Source organism: Carcharhinus amblyrhynchos, chromosome 9, assembly GCF_965287045.1.
Source record: "Carcharhinus amblyrhynchos chromosome 9, sCarAmb.v2.hapA, whole genome shotgun sequence".
NCBI lineage: Eukaryota > Metazoa > Chordata > Chondrichthyes > Carcharhiniformes > Carcharhinidae > Carcharhinus > Carcharhinus amblyrhynchos.
This window is the reverse complement of record NC_137332.1, coordinates 97,235,824-97,243,154: the sequence shown is the minus strand read 5'-3', so window position 1 is coordinate 97,243,154 and position 7,331 is coordinate 97,235,824. Positions and strand designations below refer to the sequence as shown.

The 7,331-nt window shown below is 44.6% G+C and overlaps 1 non-coding gene across 1 annotated transcript; it reads left to right on the top strand.

The window, feature by feature from the left end:
* Positions 1-4,743: 4,743 nt before the first annotated feature.
* Positions 4,744-4,850, top strand: LOC145348742 (U6 spliceosomal RNA). The gene has a single exon (XR_013887984.1). It is a non-coding gene; the product is annotated as a U6 spliceosomal RNA (small nuclear RNA).
* The last annotated feature ends 2,481 nt before the right edge of the window (positions 4,851-7,331 follow it).

The following is a 7,331-nucleotide window of genomic DNA, read 5'->3' as shown; positions in this document are numbered from 1 at the left end:
GGGAAGAGCCTCTCCACCTCTATCCTATCCATCCCATTCAACATCTTATACGTCTCAATGAGATCTCCCCTCATTCTTCCAAACTCTGACGAGTACAAGCCTAGTTTATTCAGCCTCTCCTCATAGTTCAACCCCCTCAACTCCGGAATCAGCCTAGTAAACTTCCTCTGCACTCCCTCAAAGGCCAAAATATCCTTGCGTAAGTGCGGCGACCAAAACTGCACACAGTTTTGAAGTCGTACTTTCGCTATTCTGTGTCTCCGACGATGATTATAAGAAGCTCTATGAAAACTCTACAGTCCACTGTGTTGTCACGGATTCGAAAAATAACACACATTTCTAAGCAGCTTCTGAAACATAGAAACACGTCAAGCCTGCAGTGCGAAAGGCAGCCATTTATTCCTTCGAGTAAGGGAAGACCATTCACCATTTCACCATTCTGTTCTATCCTACCAAGGAGCTGAGGCCAATAATAGAGACGTTGACAGGGCGGGACACGTATCAACTTGGCCCGACATCACAAATACAATTGGTAACTTAGCAAGCATTTGGATTATTGTACAACAGACTGCTGGACGTTATATAAATAATTCATAAAGCAAGTTTTCTTCCAGAGCCCGATGTGATGTGATCAGTGGATTTGGGAATGAAGATAATATTCCGTGACCTGGAATCAAACCCTTCCAGCAGCGGTAACATACCCGAACCCTAATCACTAGACCATGAGGGAGCCCTTGGTACAGGCCGGGAATCGTTAGGCAGCAGTGCTACTTTCCAGTCGGGTAACACTTCAGCAGTCAAGGACATTCAGTCTCCCATCTTAGGGTTTGCGTTCTATGACACATAACAACGCAGAAAAGCCGAGCAGGCAAGTTCTGCATGCATGAGGAAGGCCTCCGCCGAGATTTGGCTTCCAGTCACACTACTTGAAAGCCCCACCATACTGCCTGGGTTTACAATATCTTACTAATGGTAATCGCATTAGACAATTCAGACATCATTTTCCTATGATTATCCCTCTCCTCACTCGCACTGTCTGTACCTTTAAAAACTGGATAACCTGTAAAGACTCACATTCTAACCATTGTTCGCAATCCAAATGGAAATGAGTTTGCAGTTGTGTCTTGGCCTGGCGATGTCGTATTGTGAACACATCTCCGTTCGCCTCGTGAACGGGCAGCAATCCGACAGCTCATTTTTGCAAATAAATCTGTTGGACTTCAAGCTGCTGTTGAGACCTCTTACTGTATCCCCGCCATTGCAACATCGGCATCTCCACATCAGAGGTGAGCAAAATGTTGAGGAATTGAAGGAACGTTGATCTGCAGTGTCGAACACATGTAAAGTGCCGCATTTTGTAAAGCTTTTATTTGAAAGCCATTATTTTCTCTTGAAAACTTTGCCGACAGAACAAGTACAATTTGACATATTAAACGTGCAATGTACTCCCCGCCAGGGAATTTAACCCCGTTATCCCACGTGACAGGCCCTGTACTAACCACTATACAAACGGGGAATTAATGTCTTGGTCCACCTTGAGCTCACGCATTGTACATTTGTTGCGGATGCACAACTGAACAGTGCCGACAAGTGTTAATTTATCCGAATAGTGTTTTTAAATTGTGCAAATAGCTTTACCCAAGTTAGTGAATCTTGTAGATTAGCACTAAAGAGATTGAGAGGGACGCACGAAAACATCAAGGAGTTGGAGATCGAAAAAGTGCGCTTGCATTTTTTTTAATTTTGGAACAAAAATGGCATGTCTACAAGTCTGAACATGCTGGACAAATTCAGTTGTTCTCTCCAAACAGATCACGTCAGACCTGCTGATATGTTCTAGTATTTTCTTCTCCTTTCTGATTCTAGCATCTGTAGTTTTGTTTTTTATCTAATGACTAGGAATTCGCTTCTGTCCCCCAAACCGCTGGAAGTCCTGAAGTGATTTACAGCTGTGATTTTTAAAAACTGTTTTCTTTTGTATTCAATGTTGCAGATTCATTAGAGTCCAAAACATCATTCCCAATCACACATAATTACGGAAAGATATTTTTTCTCTGCAGTAATTACCATCTCATTAATTGTTTGGCAGCAGTTTTACCTTCCTTTCGGGCAACACTTCTGCATTCAATGACATTCAACGGTCATCGAGTCAGCGTTCTCCGAGGCGATCTTCAAGGCAGATATCAACGTAGAATCGCCGAGCAGAAACTGATAGGCCAGCTCTATATTCATGAGGAAGGTCTCTACCGGCATCTTGAGTTATGTCAGAATACACGTAACCCCAACTATAGTGATGGCTTTGCAAAATCCTTCTAACTGTCCTGGCACGACGCAATTTACAGCTAGTTAATCTGTGGTTATAGAACATAGAACATAGAACATAGAACACTACAGCACAAACAGGCCCTTCGGCCCACAAGTTGCGCCGATCACATCACCTACCAACCTACAGACCTATCTATAACCCTCAATCTCATTAAACCCCATATACTCATCCAGAAGTCTTTTAAAAGACCCCAGCGAGTTCGCCTCCACCACCACTGACGGCAGCCGATTCCATTCACTCACCACCCTCTGAGTGAAAAACTTACCCCTAACATCACTTCTGAACCTCCCTCCCCGCACCTTAAATCTGTGTCCTCTCGTAGCGACCATTTCAAACCGGGGAAATAGCCTCTGAGAGTCCACCCTATCTATCCCTCTCAACATTTTGTAAACTTCTATCAGGTCGCCTCTCAACCTTCGTCTCTCCAGGGAAAAGAGTCCCAGCTCCCTCAACCTAACTTCATAAGGCATGCCTCCCAGTCCAGGCAACATCCTTGTAAATCTCCTCTGCACCCTTTCAATAGCTTCTACATCTTTCCTATAGTGAGGCGACCAGAACTGCGCACAATACTCCAAATGAGGCCTGACAAGGGTCTTATAAAGTTCCAGCATTACCTCCCGACTCCTAAACTCAATCCCTCGATTAATGAAGGCCAGTACACCATACGCCTTCTTGACCACCTCCTCCACCTGCGAGGCCGATTTAAGAGTCCTGTGGACCCGGACCCCAAGATCCTTCTGCTCCTCAACACTACTCAGACTTCTGCCCTTGATAGTGTACTCGTTCATCCCGTTGGTTCTGCCAAAATGGACGACTACACATTTATCCGCGTTGAAGTCCATCTGCCACTTCTCCGCCCAGTCCTGCATCCTATCTATGTCCTGCTGCAACTTTTGCCATCCTTCCAGATCATCCACAACACCACCGACCTTCGTGTCATCAGCGAACTTACTTACCCATCCCTCCACTTCCTCATCCAGGTCATTTATGAAAATGACAAACAACAAGGGTCCCAGAACAGATCCTTGAGGCACTCCGCTGGTGACTGACCTCCATTCAGAAAAAGCCCCATCCACAACCACTCTCTGCCTTCTGCAGGCAAGCCAGTTCTGGATCCACAAGGCCAAAGGCCCTTGGATCCCATGCCCTCTCACCTTCTCAAGAAGTCTTGCATGGGGGACCTTATCAAACGCCTTGCTGAAGTCCATGTACACTACGTCCACGGCACTTCCTTCGTCAATGTGTTCAGTCACATTATCGAAGAACTCAACTAGGCTTGTAAGGCACGACCTGCCCTTGACAAATCCATGCTGACTATTCCTGATCATGTCAAACCTCTCCAAATGTTCGTAAATCTTGTCCCTCAGAAGCCTCTCCATCAGCTTACCAACCACTGAGGTCAGACTCACCGGTCGGTAATTTCCCGGGCTATCTCTGTTCCCTTTCTTAAAAATAGGAACTACATCTGCAATCCTCCAATCCTCTGGAACCTCTCCCGTCTCCATTGACGACGCAAAGATCATCGCCAGGGGCTCTGCAATCTCTTCCCTCGCCTCCCACAGTATCCTGGGGTACATCCCATCTGGTCCCGGCGACTTATCTACCTTGATAGAATTCAAAAGTTCCAACACATCCTCCTCCTTAATATTCACGTACTCAATCCTTTCCATCTGCTGCAAATCCATAACAAAATCTCCCAGATCGGCTTCCACCGTGAATACTGAGGCGAAGTACTCGTTAAGCACCTCCGCCATTTCTTCTGGTTCCACACAAACCTTTCCCCCCTCACCTTTTATAGGTCCTATCCCTTCTCTTCTTATCCTTTTACCTTTCACATATTTATAGAAGGCCTTGGGATTCTCCTTAATCTTACCCGCCAAGGTCTTCTCATGACCCCTTCTGGCTCTCCTAATTTCCCTTTTAAGTTCCCTCCTACAGTCCTTATACTCCTCAAGATCTTTAACATCTCCTAATTCCCTGAACCTCTTGTACACCTTCCTTTTCTTCCTGACTAGGTTCAACACATCCTTTGTGCACCACGGTTCCCTCGACCCACCAAAACCCCCTCGTCTCATCGGAACGTTGTCATTCAGAGCTCCAGACACACATTCCTTGAATATCTGCCACCTTCCTTCGGTACTTTTCCCTAAGAACGCCTCCTTCCAGTTTATTTCTCCAAGTAACTTCCTGACTTCTTCGTATCTCCCCTTACCCCAGACAAACACCTTCCTAGCCTGCCTGATCCTATCTCGTTCCAACGCAATTGTGAAGGAGATAGAATTATGGTATCTCTCTCTCTCTCTCCACAGGAACTGTCTACCTTTAAAGACTTGATTAGCAGTAAAGACTCGCATTCTGACAAGTGTTCACATTCCAAATTTTCTTGCAATTATGCATTTTTTTTATCGATGCTATGTGTGCTCGCTTCGGCACCGCATATACTAAAATTGGAAAAATACAGAGAAGATTAGCATAGCCCCTGCACAAGGATGACACGCAAATTCGTGAAGGGTGCCATGTCTGTGAATCTATCTCCACTCACTCGATGAAGGAGCAACACTGCGAAAGCTGGAAATTCGAAATAAATCTTCTGCATTTTCAGCCGTTGAGAAATTTCTTTCTGTTCCCACCCCACAGCAAAGCCTGCACCTCTATGTCATAGGAGTGCTAAAATGTTGTTGAATTAAAAGAACGTCTATGTACAGTCAGGAAAGTGTCCCTATAAATGCAAAAATTCTTGTCTTAAAAGCTTATTCTCATGACAGACTGTTTTCGATCGTTCAAGTTGCGAACAGGATGAATACAATTCTCCAGCATAAAATGGGAGAGAACCGCCCCCCCCCAACCCCAACAGCCCCCCAGCCACCGCCCCCCCCCCAACCACCACCCCACCTCGGTGAACTGAATTCTTGTCGCCCACGTGGCAGACGAGGACATTAAACATTATATCAATGAGGAAGTCATGGCTTAAATTAACGTTATCATTGCAAATTTGTTGTGGATACTTTCAGAGCAACAACTGACCTGTGACGAGATGTGTCCTTTTATCCCCAGTACGGAGTGTCATTTCATAGTGCAATCAGCGGCAGTAACCAACTAAGTAACACTTGTGGATTAGCAGTAAAGACAATGGGAAGGACGCACAAAAGCAGCAAACTGAAAACCGAAGGGTGCGGATGCCGTTCATTTCAAACTGCATCTTCTTTTTACTTTTGGTAGAAAGACGACATGTCTGGAAATCTGAACATTCTGGACAGTCACAGTTTGTCCCTCTTCACAGAGGGTATCAGACCTGCTGAGATGTTCCACCGTTTGTTTTTGGTGTTTCACATTCCAGCATCAACAGCCTTTTATTTTTGTCTTGTGCAGAGAAGTTCGTTTTTTTTCTCCATTCTCTGGAAATCGCAAATTCCTTTATAATTGAGACGCCTTTTGTTATATTTTATTTTGGACTGGCATAGGAATAATTGCACATTCAGCAAATACAAAATCATCATCCATTATCACATACAATTGTGGAAATATTATTTCTGTAGCTCACGAGTTGTTTGCTGTAGATTCATTTGACAAATGCTGGATCATTTTAAATCTTAGCCTTTCTCTGCCAGTCACTGGCAAAATGAACCACGTTTCCAAACAGTTTCTAAATTCTTGAAGTTGAACTGTCTCTTCTGTGTCTCCGATGATAAATTTAAGAATCCGAATTAAAACTCGACTGTCCATGGTTCTATAATGGATTCAAAACAAAAACAGATTTCCAAGCAGTTTCTGAAACATTGAAGCACGTAATCCATGCAACGCAAGATGAAACCATTCGCCCCATCGAGTAAGGGTAGACAATTCACCATTTCACGAACTTCTTCTATACTACCAATGACCTGAGCCTAATAATATAGATTCTGACAGGGTAAGACACTTCGTCAGCTTCATGACATTCCAGAAACCACAGGAAAGTTACCGGCCAGGACCTGATGTAATCTTATCAGTTGTGTTGGTAATGAAAAATGCCTTCTCTAACCGGGAACAGAAAATGGGCCGCAGGGGTGGAAAAGTCGAATCCTAAACCACCAGAGATAGCAAAAAGCAGTTCTGCATCGCCGTGGAGCAGTGTTGCCTGTATGTCATGAAGCTGTATGTCAGGTAACACTTCTACAGTCGAGGACATTCAGCCGCCGATCAGTGATAATGTTAAGAAGCTCAGCTGAAACTCGACTGTCCATGGTTCTGTCTCTGATTTTTAAAAAATCCAAGCACCTTTTGAAACATTGAAGCGCGTGATCCAAGCAGCGCAAGATGAAGCCATTCGTCCCATCGAGTAAGGGTTGAAAATTCATCATTTCACAAACTTGTTCTATACTACCACTGATCTGAGGCCAATAACACAGACACGAATAAGTTGAGACAATTAACAGATTCGCCTAACATCCCACATACCCCAGGAAAGTTCGCAAACATTTGAATTATAGTAGACAGCTGGTAGTGCAACAAATAAGTGACAAAACAGCTTATCGGCCAGAGTCCGATGTGACCTGTTCAGGGAATGAGAAGCGCCTATCACCGATCGATAATCGAACCCGGGCCATGGCGGTGACAGCGGAAAATCCTAACAGCATTGTGATATCCCTATGGGGCAACACTTTCAGCAGTCAAGTACTTTCAGCCGCCCATCTTCAAGTAAGCGTTCTCGGAATCGGTCATCACGACACAAAACAACGTAAAATCGCCGAGCAGAAACTGCTAGGCAAGTTGGGAAAGTCTCGACCGGCATCTTGGGCTTATGCCAAAGTACACTAAACTCCCTTACTGTGGCTTGGCTTGCAAAATTCTGCTAACTCTCCTGGCATGGTGCAATCTACACCTCGTTAACCTGTGGTTATCCCTCTCTTCATAGAAACTTTCAAACCTGTTAAGGTTTGATTTGCTCTAAAGACCCGCATTCTGACAAGTGTTCACATTCCAAACTGTAATTACCTTGCAATTGTGCCTTTCCCTACCGATGCTGTGT